This window comes from Camarhynchus parvulus, chromosome 3, assembly GCF_901933205.1.
Source record: "Camarhynchus parvulus chromosome 3, STF_HiC, whole genome shotgun sequence".
In the NCBI taxonomy this organism is placed as follows: domain Eukaryota; kingdom Metazoa; phylum Chordata; class Aves; order Passeriformes; family Thraupidae; genus Camarhynchus; species Camarhynchus parvulus.
In genome coordinates this window covers 26,923,795-26,945,199 of record NC_044573.1, presented here as the reverse complement: position 1 = coordinate 26,945,199, position 21,405 = coordinate 26,923,795, and the positions used below count along the sequence as shown (strand labels likewise).

General features: G+C 40.7%; 1 protein-coding gene across 2 annotated transcripts in view; it reads right to left on the bottom strand.

Annotated features, from left to right (window-relative positions):
• TTC7A (tetratricopeptide repeat domain 7A) overlaps positions 1 to 20,411 on the bottom strand; it is a 198,196-nt gene extending 177,785 nt beyond the window's left edge. Inside the window, exons 1-2 of one of the 2 annotated variants that reach the window (XM_030944583.1) lie at positions 20,312 to 20,411; positions 14,625 to 14,764 (exon numbers count right to left, since the gene is read on the bottom strand). The gene's annotated coding sequence lies outside the window, so the exon portion shown is untranslated. Of the gene's footprint in view, positions 1 to 14,624; positions 14,765 to 17,720; positions 17,839 to 20,311 lie in introns of those variants that run through there. The other variant, XM_030944584.1, reaches the window with a different exon arrangement.
• Between the last annotated feature and the right edge of the window lie 994 nt (positions 20,412 to 21,405).

Genomic DNA, 21,405 nt, shown 5'->3' with positions numbered 1-21,405 from the left:
TACCTCACAAAATATTGCAGAATCTAGCAACTAAAGAAGATACATAAACTTTTTCTTGAAGTACTCCTAAACTGATTGGGTTTTTTAGTAATAAATCTAGAACAAAGTCTGTAAGAAAAGAGAAAGATCTTAACAGCTTGACTACTGCTTGTCAGGCTTCTGTTAATGACAGTACTGACTCCCTAGAAGCGCCCCCATCAAGGGTTTTGCCTGCACATTCACACAAGCTTTATGACCTTTTTGGTTTTCTTCGTTAATCACTTATGACCTCAAAATGTCTTAGATTCATTAGGGAATGGTTACAGGCTCACAAATTCCAGTTCTGTCTAAGTATTTTTTAATCCTGCAATTCCCAGGTGAAAGAAGAGTAATTCAGGGGCAATGTCATAATCGACAGAGCCACTAGATAGCGCATGGATACTGCACATCAGTTCCCTGCAGTATGGAGCAGAGATCCAACCAACAACTTGCATTTCCCTAAAGCATCGCCACTACTCTGACTACAGGCACAGCTTGCTGCTCTGTCTTACAGCACCACATTGACTGCGTGATGCCTGCATTTTTATTGGTTTATAGCTGTCATAAAAGTTGACTATAGATGGGACTGCTGCTGCTAATTAATTTTCATTATTTACTTGAAGTGATAGTAAAGGAACTCTCATTGTAATTTTGTCAGTAAAAATATTTGTGTAATAGGAAGGCTTTCTAATATAAACATCAAGCTTGGTCTGACTTCTTGACCATCTCTAGTTTACCTGTGAGAGGAGCCATGATGTATCTACAGTGGTCTCAACCAATGTTAAAGAATATTGGAGGGTTTTAGTAGCACCTGAAGTTTTACTGCTTTTGCATTAGTTATAAGAGTTTTTGTCACTGTTCTTACAAGGCAGAGGTCCAGTATGGTTTCATCAGCCATTTCTGCTTAAGGTGAAGTTTATTGCCTTTTTTCCTTCTCTCCCCCATTACATGTAAGTTTCACTGTCTGTCCATTGCAACATGAAATCACCACATAATTGTCTAAGCTTTTTTTAAACTAGGTAGGGCAAGCATCCTTGCATACCTTAGCCTGGAATATTTATTATCACAAGGAATTTGTGTTCTAAACACTTCATTAGCACAGGTCCTCTGTCCACACTGAGATTCATTACAATGGAAGTTATTAATACCTTACAGAAAGTTTCTCTGAAGTTACATTTTTCTGCTCATTCTGTCTTATAAATTCTGAAGAGCAGCCTAAATCTTAAGGCCTAGTACACACTGTAATTGTCACAATGTTCCTCAGCTGCACTGCAGCTTTGCACATAGGTAGAGGGCAGTGTAACATACAACTCAAAGTCTGCTGCCACATAGGACATTTTACAAGAAATCAGCACTGCAGCGAACCTAGTGTCACCTTCTGCCATCTCATCCAAGTGACCAACAGCACTGGATTTCAAGAAGGCTGATGTCAATAAACTCAGAGAATTGGTAGGGAAGAGCTAATAAGAAGAAAATCTAAAGAAGAAACAGATTATGGACAGCTTCAATTCATTCAAGAAATGCTAGTAAGAAATGAAATGCAACTATGGCATTTTAGAGGAAAGTAAGGAAATGCAGCAGAAGTCAGCTAATTCACAACCTTTTAATAGACTTCAGTTTTAAGAGAGAGAGCTGTAAAATAGACACTAGTACATCTGGTTGAGAATCCAGCACAACACTCCATTCATGGGAAGGTGTAGAGGGCGTGTAAACAGTTACTAAAGATCAAATGGACTAGATATAGCTAGCAAAACTTATCAAAAGTAAAATAAATTTTACAGCTAAGAAGAGAAAAACAAAGGGAAATTTGGACCAGTACTCTATGACAGGTAAGTGCAGAGGATGTTAAGGAAGTGGAAGAGTTTAATGCCATTTTTTTCCCCTTTTTCATCAATCTTACTTAAAAGATCAAAAGCAACTAGAGAGTGCAATTATTTAGGGGGCAAAATTTCAGCCTAAAATATGCAAAACTTGCCTTAGAGAATAACATATCACATTACATGTCTTCTAGTTCCCTAAGCAATTTCACTTTAGGAGTCTTAAGTGGAAGTTGAAGTACCTAGCTGGAGATGTCACACAGCTTGAATTTATTTTATATAATTTTTTGCAAGGCCTTTAGTGATATATCCTGTCGCTGACATCTTTTTTATTAAAAATCTTTTCTTAGGATTTTTCCTGCTGAAGCTGAGAAGTTTCAGCAAGGAGATGTAAACAATAATTATCTGCTGCTGTGGAATGCAACAGGTGGATCCGTGATTGGTCTCGTGTAGATGTTTTGATTCATTGACCAGTCATGGCAGAGCTGGCTTTCGCTCTCGGTCGAGCCAGCTGCTTTTGTTATTATTCTTTCTATTCTATTCTTAGCTTAGCTAGCTTCTAGAAACCTTTCTTTCCTTTTCTTTTTAGTATAGTTATAATGTAATATATATATCATAAAATAATAAATCAAGCCTTCTGAACATGGAGTCAACATTCTCATCTCTTCCATCAATCAAGAACCCTTGTGACCACTGTCACAATATCCTATAATATCCTCATGGACACGCAAGTGAATGATGTTCTAAATGAAACTGCTGTGAGAAGGGGCAGGAGGTCAAGTCTAGTTGGATAATTGTATCCACAGAGTAATTCCATCCTAACATCAAAATGTGTATGTTTTGTAAGGAATTCTGTGGGCCTTGGTCCTGTATAAGGTTTTATGTTTTCAGTGAAGGCATAAAAGATTGAATATGAAGTATGAATATGAAGCCTGCAGATGGAACAAGGAAGGACTGCAGATGTTATAGATACTAAAAAAATCAGAATCTAAAATGTTCTTGATATGAGTTAGAGATATCATCTAAAATGGATGGAATACAATAGTGCAAAATGCTTACACAGAAATACTCACCTGTTCTTGCAAAACTGTCTAGGTTCACGAGAGAAAATACCAGGGACTGTGTTGGAAGAAGCTGAGCATGAAGGGCAAAGCCCTCACATCAGAATGTTTAAAGGGTCTTAAAGACTACTGAAAGAGCCCATGTGGGCTGATTCCCATAGGAAAAGATTCACCTGGAAGACCACAACCTGTTTAGTGCACTGTACTTCAAGTAAGAGATGAAACAGTTGGCAGGGGAGATCAGCAAAAATTGACGGGGGTCCAGAAAACATGAGGAAAGACTGCAAGAAAGGTTGCTTTTTCTTCTCTGAAGTAACAACAGAGACAGAAGGTTAATATTCTTCAACTAAAAAGCTGTTGCAAAGAATAAGGAACTAACATGTTCCTGATGGAAGGGTCAGGAAGAATAAACCATGAAGAAGCATAAACCTAATAGCTTGGGAGATTTAGATTAGACATTGGACAAAACCTCTGTATCAACAGTAAGATACTGCAGCTTGGGGTGACATGATTGCAACTTGGTTGTGGGATAGAAAGGTGGAGTTAATAATTTTTCCAGATTTCCTCTAGTGAAAGTCTATCTCTGAGTGAGTCAATGACTCTCCATATCTATATCTGTGTGGACTTGATTTGGGAGGAGAAATCCCTTAAGATGGGATCCACAGCTAAGAGCTGAACACAAGACCTGAACAGAGGGAGCCTGTGCTCAGTTCCAGGTCTCAGAGAAATCTTCCCCAAGAGCACACAGACTGTCCCACTCTCTCTCTGCTGTAAGGCCCACCTCTTCTGTTTATCATCTCTGCAGACTATCATGGAGCCAGCCATACTCCAGTTTTCTACTAATCCATCTGGATACCAGTTTTGCATCTCTTCTTCATACCATCATAATCCATTTTTCTTCTTCAAAAGTTTCTCCTGTAAACTTACTCAGTACTTCTGCCTTCCAGTCAGGCCACTTTTCAGTCCCAGAAGACAATGGCCAGTGGGACAATCCTGCTGCACTCAGTTCCTGTGCTGCATGGCAGAGCAGTCTGCAACTAGCAGCCCCCTGCTCAGTTCTGTCAGGGTATAATCACTGTCACCAGCATCTAGGTGCAAAACCCTTCCCAGTTTCTACTGAGCACATTCAAAATGTGACTGTCAAGAGCCAGAAGTGAACACATTGACTAGAAGGAATGCTTCATTTGGGATTCAAGTCCTAGCTCCAGAACACAGAGAAAAAAACCAGAAACCCCCAAACAAAACAGTAAAGACTGTTAAGTCTTTAAAATGACAAAGTAAATTCCTAGACCTATTTTCAACAAATAGTCAGCTATTTTTGTTGACACTGAGAATATAGTGTAAGAACATCCATACTGAGTCAAAATCAAGGTCCATCTAGCCCTAGAGCTTGCTTCAAATAGTGATCAATAATAGATGCTGATGGAATAATAAATAGAGAAAGAATGATGTCATACTTCTCCAAAATACATACAAGGCTCCAGCAGTTTGTAGATTTGGGACTTGGCTTCAACAACAGTGAAACCAACTGAGGTCCAGAGCTCAGAACGATCAAGGCTTAAATGTCAAAGTCTGGGAACATTATTAAGCAATGCCAAAGTCTCAGGGAACATGTTCCATGTCCCATTGTCAATGGTACATGCTGGGCAGACCTTACTGTTCACATTGCTCTGCTCTAAATTCCAGGGCAAACTAAGGGAATCCTCCAGGGAGACCACATCAGTGCAGTGGTAGAGCAGAGCTGTACTGTTTGCAGATGTCACATTCTTCCTAACGTGAGGGATGCTGAAAACAGTCTAATGAATGTTTGCCTATGGTTTTGGTCATACTTCAAGAAGCATATTTAAAAATTTCTCAATTATGAGAAAGTTCTAAGCGCATATTTTGCGATGAATTCTCTTGAAGAATAGAATATTATGCCTCAGAACTTACTTTGTCATAAAACCACAAATAAGTCAAAAAACACTTATGCTAAAAAATAATATTGGCTTAAAGTCTCATCATGTGTGGCTTGCAGCCATATTAGCACAAATAATTGTAGGTATGAATTTTTTGACCCAGTAAAAACCACAAAGATGAGTAGACTGAACTTTGAATTCTGTTCCCTTTCAAAAAAGCCTCCAAGGAGTGTGCAGAAGGGACTGTAAAACCACGCTGTCAATCTCAGCGTGGATCGCAGTGGGAATCATGAAACTTACACCTGAGGATTTTAGACCGCAGTAGTTGCAGACAGGAGCAGCCTCAGATAAGGAATGTGTCTGTTCAGGATAGGTGCAGTGTTGTTTATAAACCTTATATTGCTACCATGAATGTATAAGCATATTGGTACTGACTAGTTGAATTAAGATCTCCAAAGAGCACATAACACATGGAGGCAGGGACCACTTTCAGTAACCAAATAATTCTGTCACCAGACAGCCTAAAACTATTCAAAGACACCATTTTTAGCCAAGACCAACAGATCTGAAATATTTTTTTCATCTCTAGGCAAATGAATTTTCAGGATGTTACAAGCCAAAAAGTCTTTAGGAAAATCTCCAAGCAGACGAACTCATTTTTTTTAGCCATCATCTCTCTTAAACACCTTGACCAGTTTCCTTCAACTCTTCCAAAAAATCTGTCCCATAATAAGATTATTCCTGTGAAGCTGTAGGTGGATAGGGCTAATTTTGGCAAAGGGAGGAATAGGAATAAAGTCAAGTTTATAATGGAAACTTAAAGACATTTGCAGCATGCTGAATGCTGTTCAGTGGGATCTATATAATACATGATCTTTCCATTGCAGCAAAAATATAAAGTGCTTTTATTGTCACTAAGGGAAAAGACCACTTCCTCCATATGAAGCCCTACCTAGGAGACAAAAAGACCTGTCAAGTCATGCAAGTATTTTTGCTTCCGCCCATTAAAATGTTTATAGGATCCAGATTAATTTTCTAAAATCTTGGCTTGAGGATCTGTGCAGTGCATTACACCATGCTGGCAGCACAGAATGATGACAATTTCTGACTGCAGATGTGCCTCTACCACAGACCTTATTTAAACTGCAGCATGGCATTGACACACCAAACTAAAGCATTAAATTAGCCAAGGTACTGCCATTACAGATCACAGCATGCTGCAAAACCCACTCTGAAAGCAGAGCTCAGTCAATGACCAGCTGCTGTTGGCAGGCCACCATGAACAGTCTTCCTGGGATAGTGGGAGTTCAGATTTGTCAGAGCTCTAAATCATATGATGGTCCAGTAGTGCAGGTAGTTAAATGAAAATATTCTGTGTGGTTATAAAGTCTGCCTCTAGATAGTTCCAAGGCAATAGCTTCTACAATTCAAAATGCCCAGTTTGGGAAAACAGCCCACACAGTTTTTACAGAGATATGGAAAATTTCTGGTTTGCATAATGGTTAAGGGAAAACTCCCCTTGGGGACCCTACATTGTCCTTTTCAGATTTCTGTGACAGGTAGAGGCCCTTTCTAGGTCCTTGTAAAGCTCACTTAATAAAATTCTCTGTAGGGAAAGGGAAAGGGTTATATAGGCTGCAGGCCAGACAGCACATTTCCACCCAGTGTGCAATTGATTTGTCATGTGCAGATATTACAGAAATACACACAATTCTCAAAGATACTTTAGGTCCTCTAACCCCATCCCGCCCCTGACCCATATCCATACCACTTATTTCTGGGGACCAGCTGTCCTCCCAACACAACCACCTCACTAGGGACTGTTCAGGCTGAAAGCTCTTCCTGTTGACCTTCACTGTCCTGTTTGGAAATGCAGAGGAAAATGTACCAACGTTGATTCAGTGGGCCAAATAAAAGTCATTCTAAAAACTGCTGAGCTAAGTCATGTCTAGTAACTTGCAACTTCAGCCTGGTACTCAGAGCAGCATGGAGATTTGAAAATCTGTTCTTAATCCTTTATGACAGGGATTGCTGGTCAGAAATACAACAACTGGACAGCAGTAAAGAACAAAAAGGTTGAGCAGAGGGGAGCTATAAAGCCATCACACATACACAAACCTGCAATGTACTCAAACTTAAACCATTAGATGTGCTCCCTGGTAGCATAACCTCCTGTCAAAAACATGGGTATAATATGGAACTAAGTATGTCAGTGGACAAAGTACAGCCTCAAAAGACATTGCAAAAGGTTAAAAGAGTCAACAATATCTAGCAAGCTGACAGCCTTTGACATGGAACTTCTTGCATTCAGGCTGTTTAGCAGCAGCTCCAACTTCATCCTGAACACAAACCACTGGGGAGCATATAACTCCAGATGTTTTTCCTTCTCCCTCAAGAGGGGAGAAATGTACAGTTACTCCCTAAAAATTTGTGTTCAAGTGACTTTTCAGTGATACATGAGCTTGGCAACACCATGACTATTCATCTAGGCCTTCCACACACAAACCTTCAGTTTCTGGTGACATATGGCATGGGAAAATCCAGCTCAAGCAGCTGAAGTCTGGCAAAATTATAAACAATCAGAAACAAGGTCTTCTAATGGAGGCTGTTAGACAGCATTAGCTATTGGGCCACTGTCATCTTCACAGCCAGAGAGTGATTTAATCTGTCAGTTATGTGAGCACTAGGAGTGATGAATAGGTCTTTGTATTCATTCACATCAAGTACGTACCCAGACTGGCATACAATGTGAGGGTTCTTTTGTCTGATAGTCGACTGGATCTCTAAAGAGCTGGGAAATTGCACAAAACAGCAAAGCAGTGCCACAAAAGATACCACCCATGTTCAGAAAGAGGGATTCCCAAGGTGGCTGACTACTGCCCTTCCTCCATGACTTAACTTGTCCATCATTACCTGCACAACTTAAAAGTCACATGTCAAAATAGTCCAGTTTTTCATCTCAGTTTTAGCCATCCCAGGTGGCCAAATTTAAAATGAGGGTGGCATAGGGGCATAAGTGCAACTTGTCCAAAACTGCCAGCAGCTGGTAAGACAGCAGCCACAGGGCTCCTCTGCAGAGCAAAGCCACTTAGCCCTGCCAGCAGCCCAGCCTTTGGGTGACCACACTCCTAGAGGCACTCAGCTATGCTGTCAGCATGAGGAGCAGAGCAGGGGCCTGGGGCTGTCCAAGCCAAGCTGTTCCTTTACAGAATGACTTCTTCAGACATTATTGGCGAGAGCATTTCCTGACACCTTTCTTTTGCTGCAGCAGCACAAAAGGACAAGAACTGGGCTAACAACTCATATAATGTTTTTACCTGGTATAAATGAGAGCAGAGTTGCTCTATCACAAGCCTTTATAAATAAAGGTGGTCACAGCTCTGCCAATTGAAGATGGCAGTTCACTCTGCCCCAGCAGCTGCATGGGCTGGAACTGACTGGAACAGGACCACAGGGGGACAAGAGCGAGGTGTGCCATCTGATCAAGGTCATTTATTAGCCTGGCTTTACAATTCTCGGGAAGCCAGTGGCAGCTAGTCTTAAGCCAAACTCCTTCTGCATTGCCATAAAAAAATGTTAACACATACAAATTCCAATAAAATTAAATCATTACAAATCTTCCGAAGATATTTCCATATTCCAGCTAAAAACTCTCTGAGAAGTCTCAGTTTGATACTGATTATTACATACTACCTCACAACCCTTTACAACCCCTCCTCCCAGGACAGGTACAGCTTCTGAACTTCCCTCTGGTGTAACTGGAGTAATAATCTGGAATGTATCACTGGCCACACTTCAACACATCCCATTACATTTTGGCATCAGCCACAAAGATTATTTCTACCATTCAGATGAATATGGCCTATTTATTTTTCTCTTATCCTTGTGATCAGTTATTTCTTATGACCTTATCCCAGTGTGGACAAGGTGCTCAGACTTTGTTAGCTCAGTCACACCATAAACAAGATGAATGATGCCTTCCCTCTCTTTTCACTTTCTGAGCTGCCTTTAAACATAATTTTAAGGGTGAGCTGATCCTGGGAGGAGACACGGCAGAGAAGAGTGGGTGTGGGTGACTAGAGATGATGGCATGGGATTTAGAAGGGATGTGCTGGCAGATTGATATATTATGGCCACAGCATAAAGGCTTGACACCTACTGTGCTGCTGGGGTGACCTGCTGTAGCAGAGCGTGGTGCTACTAGTAGCCACAACTAGAGAAAGTAGGGGAATCTTTCCCTCTCCTATTTCCCTGTAGGTCAGACCTAGGAGAGCACCTTTCCGTAATCCTCAGTGAGCAGCTGGACCTCAGGCCCCATCAATCTCTATGTGGGATTATCATGAAAAGCTTGATTGGCATTGTCCGTCACTACCAGAAAGCAAACCATACCCCCAGGCACAGGACTGTCAGGGCTGGCTCCTCACTTTTACCTGGCCACTACAAAAGAAACTGTTGAAGTGCTCGCAAGCCATGAACTATGAGTAGGCACTGAAATCCATCCCTGTGCCATGAAACTATAGGAATTAAGTGCTTAGAGCTAAGTGTGTGTTTAAGTGCTCCACTGAAAGGCATAAACCTTGAACTGAGACAGTCTTCAGAGAATGTGAGATAGGGGAAAGATGAAACATTCCTACAGCCATTACTTCTGCAGGCACATGAAGGGCCTACTGTCCAATGAGAACATAGCCAGCTGCACTTGGAACCACCAGGCCAGAGATGAAGTTAAACCAGGACACTACACAGGGGTAGCATCTGCCAATTAAGCACAGCAAAGAAAGACAATACAGTCCCATACCTGTAAAGATGCAAGTCACCCCAGGCAGTTAAGAGGTTCACTGAACAACCATCAACCCAGATAACTAGAGAAGGTACCAACTTCTCAGAGTGTTGTATGCTCTCTCCTTTTGATAGATGAGTCCCAGAAGTCATGCATAATTTTCAGAAGGTGAGATAATAAGCTGTCAGTTGTAGGAAGCCTAGAGTTAACCACACAGAAAATCAACAGTCTGAAAACCAGAAACATGTCAAACTGCAAAACAGATTCTTTTTTTAAAAATAAAATAAGGGAGTGATTTGAACATGAAAGTTTTGGCTTAGAAGTAATATTCTAGCCATCAACAAAATAGGAGTAAAGAAGTAAATTTTTGTGATTTCTGAGTGATTTGATATGAAACATGCTGAAATTAATTCCTGATATGGATTAGCCTGTCATTCCTTGCTTTACAAGCTGCCTCACTTCACCTCCAGCTCTTCTTCACTGTAGACACCAAACTAGAGGGGAAAGGGAGATTGCAGGACAGGGAGGCAACCTTAGAGTAACAATATATAACACTTCTGTATGCTTTATCCCATATTCCATACACATGGCTTGACTCTCAATAAGTGTACTTACTCACGTGTGTACTTATGCAAGTGACAGGGAAAACTTAGATGGTCATGGAATCCTGTGAGCAAAGGACATCATCTTGAACAGAAAACATGTGGGAAAACTCCTGTAACCCATGGCCATTGCCAGGGCACCACAGAGGCTGTGGTGACAGGATGGGATGTGGGTCTGGCTCTCTGGGGCCCTGGCCAGGCAGGGCTGTGGGCAGCTGGAGTCTGGCCCTGCTGCAGCATCTCTGAGGTAGGTGGGCTCAGGGAGCTGACAGGGGCAGCAGGTCCTTGGGCAGGTTGAGCAGGGGGCGGGGTGGGACATTAGAATCCCTTTGTGCCTCTGAAGCAGTGGCAGCCACGGATAAATGCCAAAGATATCCCAAGGCCTATGTAAGGACATATGAGTTAGAAGCAGGTTGTGCAGATACAGCTACCTCCAGCTGTTTTGGGTCAAATTCAATAATGCCAGCAAAGGGAAGACATAAAACTCCATTATCCTGATTTACATGGCAGAGCATCTCCAAGCATCTCCATTCCTGTCAATGGTGAAGGATGGGTTTTCACGGCCAAGAATGCCAACAGAAGAAAGGACCAACCTGAGGCAAGTGCTGTCATCCTCCCCTGCCCACTCTGGGGCTGCCCATGACAGCACTTCAGAAAGGTGTAGAGGAGGAGGACGAGGCTGAAAAACAAGGCTATTGCTGCCTTCGCACACCTTATTTGCATTGTGGAGGACCTAAACAGACACCTAGGTTTATTCAGGTGGAATACTTTGTTTGAGGCCTTCATTTTTAATTTTTTTTTTTTTTAGCAGTGAGACTAAAAAACTTGTCAGCAAGTGACAGTTTGGGCTGCTGGGCTTTAGTGGTTTTTAATTTTCTCCTTTTGGTGATTTGTGCCAACTGTTACTTCATGCATATGGAATATACAACTTCCAGCCTTTTCTCACTGGTGTGAAGTAAGAGTTTGGCACGTGCTGAAAACAACAAGCAGAAATTAACTTGCTCTCTCTCACCTTTAATGTCAATACACACCAGTAATTATTTGGAGAATTAAACATGTAGTCATATTGCCGTCACCTTAATTCTCCACATTAAAAGGGGATTATATAACAAATTAGCCTGATTTATTCTATCTTCTATGGACTTACCCACTGGTTCACTCGTCTTTATTAAATTAGCAAAGAAGCTTTTGGCTTTCAAACATGTTAGGAAATCCTTCCCAAACTGAGACCACCAGTGCTAGGAATTGCTGAAGTGCTTAAACCGCTCTGGAACCACCTCCTTGGAATTTACTGAATTCCAGAGCCTGAACTCCAGATGACCCACCACACAGTGAAAACACACGGGTAGACACTTGTAATCTGATCATCTGACATTCGCCCTCCAGTTTAGAAAAACCAATCCCTCAATTCACAGGGGTCATAGAGTCTTCAGTCTCTTTCCTGTGCTCGTTTAAATATAACCCAGGGTTCAGATTTGAGGTATGTGACAATGGAATCTCTGCTAATTCTTTCTCTGGTGATGGCTTAGCAGGAAGCAGCAGTTGCAAAGCACAGCTAGATGTGTCTCCACCAGTTGTGCAAGAACATCCACATTGCCCGCAGTGACAGGGATGTCTGCTGGCCAGGAGGGTGAGTTGCAAAGACACAGCATGTCTTATTCCTCCTCAGCTGACTGTATGTTGGAGAACTAGTGCTTCTTTCATACAGAATTACTCAGTATGATGTCTGCTGATTGCCAGTCATCTGAAGGCCTGATGCAATGCCCACTGGAGCCAAAGGCTGTTTTTCTTCTGCCTTTATAGGCTTTGGATTATCGCCTTACTCAAAACACTGAACCTTTGAGTATTTCAAGCTGTAGGGTCAAACCCCCTCACTTTCTGCATTCTTCTCTCCTAGTTGTAACAGCCCATGTCACCACCACAATGACAGCATTGATGGCAAACAGATCTGTGAATCAATACAGAAACAATCATGTACTCCAGGCTTTCCCCTCAACTTTCTCCAGCCTCTCCCTTGAGGATATAAACCCAGCTGCTCCAGATTGGCCATTCTCACAGGAATTGTAGCTTATTGATTTTAGGAATTAATTTTCAGGCTTCTTATTAAATAAAAAAAAAATCTTATCTATTTTAAAGAAAAAAATCCGGATGAAAACAGAAAAAAAACCCTACTCTGATTCTTCCAAGACTAGATAGTAAATCTGATCTCCTGTACCCACCTTCTCATTAGTTTGAGCTACATGCCTTTGAAGCCTCAATAATCATCAAAGTAATTAGGTCACCCAAATCTGAGTCTGAAATCTGAGATCAAAACTGTACTTAAGGAGTGTGGCTTACAAGCAGATAGGCTAGATAAACAAAATTTTAAAATCCCAACCCTCAAGTGACAAAACACATGGGTAACAATAGTGATTCCTGCTGCCTCTGGAGATCTTCACACCGAGAAATTAAAGAATTTGCAGTAATTGTCCTCCTAATCATGCTATTACATGCAGTGTGAAAATAGTATATTTCAAAATCCCTCCCATCAAAACTAAAAGCTTCTATGCATTGAGTGGATATATAAAAAATAAGTCTTTGAGAAATGGACAGGGATGAAGAATCTATGTAGAAAGGATTTCTACAAATACCAAAGTAATTACTCAGTATTTTGATAATGCAATTTTTTTCCTCATTTATTAACACATTTTCAGGATTTTACCATGCTGACTTAAACATCTTCAATTCTGCAGCCTAGTTAAATGTGATCTGCATGTAACATCCCACTGGTGATATGAACTACATGCTTCCTCTTTCCAATGCACACAGCTTCAGCTCCAAGTGCAGCAGCTTGTACTTTTCCATATAGTGTTTTTGCTTTGGTCCCCTGTGTCAGGCAGTACCGTAACAGCTAAATGTAATATTGTTAATATTACACTAAAAACATCTCCTGCTCTATAGAATGTGCTAGTCCTGTAGAAGTGAAACTCTGCTGGAATATTGATCACTCAGTAGGAGGCCAAACGATCCGACATTGGCAGTTTCTGCAGAATATTTGCAACCTTTGTTTTTAGTCCAGCAGTATGGACAGAGTGAAATTGCATTGGCAAGAACACAAACTTGTCAAAAAATTTCAATCCCCCTCCCAATGCAGGTCCATGGGATTCAAAACACCAGAAACAACTTCTGACCTCTCTGAGCAATGATCACCCCCAAACATGTTATTCTGCAAACTGGAAAACTATACAGAGAAAACTAAACTAAAGGAAACTGGTATTATTAAAAGAAAGAAAAAAAACAAAAAACAACCAAAACCAACAAAACCAAAACAGACAAACAAAATAACCATGCATCCATTATCCACTTAAATATCTTTTCTGTAATATTTCACTTTTAAAAAAAAGAGGAGAGGAGCTGAAGATTAAAAAACAAAAAGCATCCTAAAGGGTTGAGGTACATATTGTTCAGTGAGAGATGCACTCACAGAGGTTTCATGGAAGTTCCTCACATTATCCCTATTGGCAGCAAGCAGAACTTGTATTGCAAGGCTTCTGGGCTTGGGTCTATGGGATGACTACAGAACACCAGAGCAATGTCTGTAGCAAGAACAGAGAAACAGCCCTAGAGTACATAGGAATGAAACTAAAGAGAATTACAAGCAGATTTTAAGAGCAAGACATCAAAAAGAAGACAGGGATGCTGAAAAAATGGAAATGGAAAAACCCTTCAAAATTATAAAAACCTAAAAGATTCATTCAGAATTGTCTCCTCCAAAGCCAAATATTCCTACTGCTTTGCTTAATTGACAATGACATTTCCATGAGGCCTGGAATCTGATCTGGCACACAGAATTTACAGAAGCTTATAAAATTTATTTACTGTAACAGCACACCAACAATGATATACTATGGATTTTAGATGAGTATTTTATATTTCCACAGAAGTCAATAAAGTCATGCCAGCAGAAAACTTGGCTTTACATTCACATAAAATATTTTATCTCAAAGAACAATAGAAACTCTAATTAAACTGAATCACTTCATATTGTTACAAACTGCAATTAATCTGCTCAGACTGAAAAGCCATATGAATTTTTGACTGAAAGGCATGTCATTAAGCTTCTCAGTTGTTTACATGTAATGCAACATGGCAGGAATTTGCATGAAGATGAAAGAAAATGAGCTATTTGACATAAACTGTTTGGATTCCTGTCTATGGCTGTTTGCAGTCTGCAGTGGATTGGCAGGGCTGATCACGTGCATGAGTGCAGGATTTGTGGGAGGATTTCTCAGACTGAGTTGTTCTTTGAGGAACATTTGGTGAAAACTCACTGTGTCTTTGGGCATTCAAGCCTAGGGAGGAAGTGAACATTAATATCACCATTTTCTAGCAAGAGTAAACAATAAATCTACAAAAAAGAAATACTTCATTTATATTAAGCAGGACAGGTAAAAAAGTAATGTAATTTGTACCTCATATGTGAAGCATGGAGGTTACCTCCCCCAGTCCTTTTCCCATGGAATGCTGAGACAGATGACAGAGACCTGCAGAATGTCTGGGCAAAAATGAGCAGCTGGGCACCACAGGGACTGAGTCTTGATCACAAGAGATGCTGTGCAGAAAGATGAAGATTTGCATTAGGCAAGCACAGAAGAGTATCTGCCACCTCACTTGTACAGTGACTAGTTGTTGCTAACTGGGATGTAGAGTCAAGGTGAGTGTAGGCTCTGGTCTCTGTGCTGAGGCCAAGGCTGTAGGCAGAGTTATCTTATTTAGTAAAGTTCCTTCTGTTGTGCAAGTTTTTTTTAGCACCCTAATCTAGCTAGTTAGTTAGAAAGCAAAGGGAGACAGAAGTCTCTCTCCAAAAAGAATTACATTGAAAATACAAACCTGGAAAGTTCAGAGAACAAGAAGCAATTAAAAAGTGCCAAGTATTTATTTATCTGTTTGTTTAGACTTCATGCTTGGCAACATTCAGACAGCCCTCTGAACTGGGGCAGAATTAGAAGCTTGAATGTCTGAGACATATTTTGGGTCAAAAATGAATGATGGTCTTGTTTGCTAATTTAGGACACCTCAAATAAATAGCATCAGGGAACAGCGGGCAGGTAATCAGCATTTGCTGTCACTTCACAATGTTTTGAACTGAATATCTGAAATATTGAGAACCCCATAATCATCAGGCGTTTCCAAAATCTTCATTTAAAACTTCGTCTGTCACAGAATAATAATTTTCCTTCACAGATGAACTGTCCCATCCTCCAGGAAAGTGCATTTGATGACAGCAAAGGAGGAAAATTCATTAGACTAATGAAGAAGGCAGTTGGAAAACATGACTTCATTCTAAAAAAATGAATATGTTCATGGAAAACCAGCCTCAAGTTAGGGCTTCAAATGAATCAATTTTGAAAGAGGAAGAAATTACATTACTGGCATTAAAAAGACAAGTCTTGAGACACATGTCATAATTTCTTCCACTGGCAAAGAGATGATGCTGAGCAGTGGTGAGAGCAGTCACCCTTGCTTGGCGGGTCCCAGTCCCCTGGAAAGTTTTGTGACTGTTCTCAAGCACAGAAGGATGTTGGGGTGTCTCTGCCCACCCCAGTATCTCAGCTGCCTTTTACACAGGTGCCATACTGCCTGAACTGCTGGTGGACTGTGCCCAGTAGCTTTGCTGTGAGCCTGGACCAGTCATCAGCACACTCAGGGGCTTGCTCAAGACACAAGCACCGCCTGCCTTCACCTGGGAGGCCTTGTGGCACAGGGGCTGAAGGGTGACATCAATTTACTTTCATTGGTTGTTACTAGAGAACTGGATTAGCTACTGGATTTTTTCATGGATCTGCTTTTATTGACACACAGCAGCTCTTGCTCACCATCCTCAGCAAATGGACTCCAAAGCACACAGTCAACTTCCATGGAAGATGGATACCCTCATTAAGAAAAAATACAGAAATCTCAGGGGGAACCACAGAAAGAAACAAATCATAGAGCAAAAATTCTGCTCATCTCTAAACTAGTTGTCTCTCAATTAGGTAATTAGATCTGTAAGAGACTGAAAAGGCCTCTACAAAGACAGTGCAATAACTTTTCACCATGTCTGAGGTGATAAAGAAGACAGCTTCATGAAAGCCAGTGGAAAATTATTAATAAAAGAGGTGATTTATGTGCTATTCATGTTTCTCTAATTTATTCTTGCTGTTCAACTGACCTGAGTTACAACCACTGGATCTGTAAGTATAAATATTGCATTTTTAGCTTTCATGCCCACTTTGAAGACTGAGTCCAGCAAGTGAGGACCAGTGAATCTATAAGGCATATTCAGGTTAGCCTGTAAGACAAATTTATGAGACTCTGAACCTCTGGCAAGCATCTGCATCTGTTCTATTTACTCAGGCAACACAAGAGAGGCCATGCTACTAAAACACATCATTAATGAGTTACTAAATTAGTAGTTCAGCCCCAGCATTAAGACTGGTAGCAATTATATATTGGTTTATTTTACTAATTTGGACTGTTACCTCTCTAATGGAACTCAGATGAGGATGCTCTTACAGTAATGGGAAAAAATAATCTTTTTTGGTTCTTACTGTCTGCTCCCTTCTCACTATGTATCTAAAATGACTGAAATCCAATGGCTTCAGAAAATATAACCTCTAAAGTAGTACTTTCTTGAAAACAAATTTAAAAAAAAAACAACAAAAAAATCCCCTGACAAACTAAAAACACTTGAATTGTACAAAATACCGTGAGAAAGCTTCTCGCTAAATAGTTTCTCTGGCAAATACAATAATGGAAGGAAACAGAGTACACTGAATGAAATCTATCCCATGTTAATTATGCTGCTTTTTTCCCTTAGGAAAGACTGTTGGGTATATGGCAGAATACAAACCGCTGAAAATTAAAATGTGCTGCAGAACTGAAATCTTGTTAGGCTCTGCTGAATGTTTAGCCTTTCACTTGTGAGCTGGGAAGATATGGCAGTTCATGCAGGAAGCACCACATCTCTGCCAGGCTTTGCATGACAGGAGTAATCAAACTGTCTGCAAGCAAGGCACACACATGCACTTACTCATGACAAAACAAGGAAATGTTTTTGGGGTACAAATACAGAGGCAGCTGCTGCAGCAATTTGAGGTACTGCTGGTGGTGCCTCCAGCCTCCTTTCTATGCTATGAAAATGCAAATGAAAACACATCTCCATTAAATTCTGGATTTTGAATATAACTGAAACAGGAATTTTCAACCAAATTAAACTTCTTTTGCTCTTTTGTTGGTGGCACATATCTAGCTAGATAATGAGAAGTCATCTTATTCTTCACTTATAAAAAGCTGTAAGTACATAATATGGTTAACAAAACACATGCATAACTAAGCTTAAATTTAGAAGTTGTCAGTCTCAGTTTTGAAATGCTGTGTGACTTACCAGAGTCCTAGTCATGCCTTAGTATGAATTATGGGCAATGCTGGCCATGTTCCCACAAAAATAAGATAAAATATCAGAGCTGCTTCTTGAATTTTGCTTTTCAGCAGAAAATATTGATGTAAACAGCAATCCATCAACTCACCTACTGCAACCTAGAGCATTACCATTGTGATGAAGTACCAGCAGACATCTTTGTCCCCAGAGCATCCCTCAAGAGCAGCGTGTAGCCCAGAGCATTTGCTTTGATCCATCCCACTGCCATTTGCTTGACGTTTTTTCCCTGCAGACCAAGTTTTAGATGAGGAACTGGAGGGGTTGAAAATTTGGGCCAAAGAACACCTTTGCCTTTTCACAGGAGCTAGGCTCTTTGCCCTGGTCCAAAGCATCATGATAAGTTCAAAAGGATCATCTGACAGTGCTGGATAGAATAAATACCAGCATTTATTAGTGATATGAGTCAGCAAATGATCTCTTGCCTTGGAAACTCTGAAAGTTGGTACCTGTCGGGTTCCCCACAGAATCTGACATTCTGTCATGAAATACACTGAATTCATGAGTGACTCCAACCTAATAATGAGTCAGACACTCACACTGCTCCATCCTCAAGCATGATAGCCAATGTCCTTCTATTGCAAGCTGTAGGATCTGACCCAGAATCTCAGAATAAGTCAGATTGGAAGGGACCTCCATAGGTTATTTGAGAAAACTACTTGCTCAGAGTAAGGCCTGCTGAGGTCATGTTTGATCAGGGCTTCATCCGGTCAATATCTGGTTATCTTCAAGGTGGCTGATCCTGCAGACTCTCCTGTCATCAATTCCAGTGCTACATCACCCTTCCAGTGAAAAAAAAATCCTAATAACAAGTGAGAATTTCCTACATTGTGTTTGGTGTCTCTTGTCCTGTCCTATCACTGTTTTCCTCTTAGAAGAACTTGGATTCAACTTCATACAGATGCTATTTTCTCTCACTGCTACTAAGTCTCCTGACATTCTTCATTTTCAGAAAAAACCTCTTCCTCCAAACCATTCAGCGAAGATGACCAGATTAATCCTTGCCCCCATCCTTGTTCATGATTTGCAGTCTTCCTTCATCCCTCTTTGGAGCCACTCCACTGCCTAGACCAGTGAATGAGTTCAATGCTGAAACAAAGCCAGCCCTTGTCTCCTTTTAAAAAAGTCAGAGACTCAGCAGTGCTCTACAACTAGGCAAGGCTTTCTGAAACAAATGCATGTGGCCAGTCCTTCAGGTAGCAGGATCCAAAATTCCTCAAGCCAGAAGGCTCAGGTCAAAGTTGATTAAGCCTTCAGCAGGAGAGGACATACTGTTTTCTTGGTATTTTCTCCTCCAGAAATTTAAAATTCACTCTTTTCTCTTTTGTAATCCCTGTAAACTTTTCCTCAGCCTGTGTTTCCTAGGCAGCTCATGCATGTGGAAATAATTTCTGCAATGCCAATATTCCTTTTGAGTCTGCCTCAGTTCAAGACAAAAGAGCATGGTTCTATTCAATTCTGAAAGGCTATTCTGCACCACATTAGACCAATACAAATACTCTCATGTTTTCTTGTCTTGCAACATAATATGAGACTCTCATCATTTCCTCCTCTTATAAAAATATATATACAAATGCTGTGAAGAAAAAGCAAGCCCAGCAGTATGAAAGAACTACAAAACATCCTCATAGTCTGTGTATTGACAGTCTGGTCATGGTCGGGTTTTGATATACACAACAGGGAATTCATATGTATCATAAAAATTTATCTGTGGTGAAGTTAGAATGATCGAATTTCTATGTCCTAAGGCAAAAAGCTACTGCAGTAATCTACTCTGAGATTGGAGTGTCATGTCTAACAAGTTCAGGCCTAGTAGAGACATCAATATACTGTGAGATAAGCAATAGCTACCCAAAGGGCAGCTACCAGTCACTCTACCATAGCTTTACTTTGTATCCCTGAGCCACTAAGGTTATGTTCACTTACTCTATTTCATTTTACATAGTGATTTCATATTTTTAAAATAATTTTTCAAGAGCTGAAAGTAGAATTTTCCATTCTCTCATTTTTAGAATTAGCCTAACTCATATTTTGTTTCAAGAATGGTAGGGCTTTTTTATTTTCTACCCTGTCATTAGAAAAATATTTGAAAAAAAAGTTCTGTCACTTATAGCAGCCAGGAATTGATGACAGTAATCAACCAGCTTATTATTATTATTATTATTATTATTATTATTATTATTATTATTATTATTATTATTATTGGAAATACCAATTTTGACTATAAGTCAAAGCATGCACTACAGTCATAAGGATGCTTCCATGCAGCAAAAGTTCTGGAAAGCATTTAGGTGGCTTAGTGAATTTTCCATATGGCTCTGGGGAGTAGATATTAAGGAAACTTTACAACCTTCTGAAAGAATATTGCATGTTCTCCCTTCTCCTCAGAGTTCCTGTCCATGAGGTTCCATGATTAAAGCCTCAACACACCCCAGATCATACGGGAATCACATGCCACTCTACACTGACATCAAGAACCCATTTCACACAGTTTGGCTGGATGGAGGTACAAGAAGTACAAGGAGTTTTTGGCTGGTGGCTGGACAGAGGTACAAGAGCATTGCAGAAATCTAGTCTGAACCTTCTCCCACTTCAGCAAAGTGCTTTGCTGAATTCTGTGAGTTCAGAATCATCAGACTGGAAAGCACATGGAAACCCACAGGACCCAGAACATCCACTCACCATCACTAACCACTGCAAAGCTCACAAAGGACTGGGGCTCCCAGGCTCTGTCCAGGCTCTGCCTGCTGGACGCAAGGGTGCTTTGAAGTCGAAAATTTCCAGCATCTGAAGTCCAGGTTCCCTTCACCTCAGCTTGGGCTGACTATCAATTCAGTCTGCTCTTGACCAGGTCAGAGCCCTTTGGAAAGTCCCAAGATCCTTTCAAGGCAGGATCTACATAATGCCTTCTGCAGACATTGGCACTAGAAGATCAGGAGGGAGGTGGGAAACTGCACAAAGTATCAGCACCTCATAATGCCACAGTGCAGCCTTCAGGTAGTAGTGTGAGCAAACTGCTGAGCCCTGAATATATCAGAGGCACAAAACCCAGACAGACTTGAGATAATCTCCTCCATCTCCACTTTCCAATCAGGTAGATTTCTTCTTCACATTTCTCCCACTGGCTTGTAACTGCTTCAGCAATTAAAGATCTTCTACTTGCAAGAACTTGTCACAATGTTCTTGTATTCATTTTGTGTGTATGCTCTTCGTGAATTAGGTCTGGTGCAGGGAGGTTGGACCAAGTAACCACTGTGGTCTGTTCCAACCTTGCCCATTCTGTGATTGTTCCTCACAGATGTTGCCTCTAATATTCTCTTAGAGAGCATCTGACCTTGACTTAGGCAGCTAATCCTGATCTTCTCACTCTGCTGTAGGCAGAGTAGAAATTCCTCTTTTCCTGTGGTTTCCTCAATCCCTGATATTGATTCTGGCTCTGACTGCTGCCCTCTGCAGCAGAGACATCCCTCCAGGAAGAAAAAGAGAGATTCAGTGTCAGCAAAGGCCAACATTTTCCTGTCCACTAGCCCCATTAGGTTGAGATCCTCATAGCAGTGCTATGATGTTTCACTGGTGACATTTCTTCCCTTCCCTGGGAAGAACAATTTCTTCTTGGATTCTTCCTTCTTGCCTAAATAGAACACACATCACCAAAAGTTGCTTATTCAGGGAAAATTGCTATTATTCCTTTAATATGAAACAGATCGATATACCAAAGACTCGGAGCAACTGAATTAGAAATTAATAAGAAAAAACAGAAGATGGAGAGAAGAAAA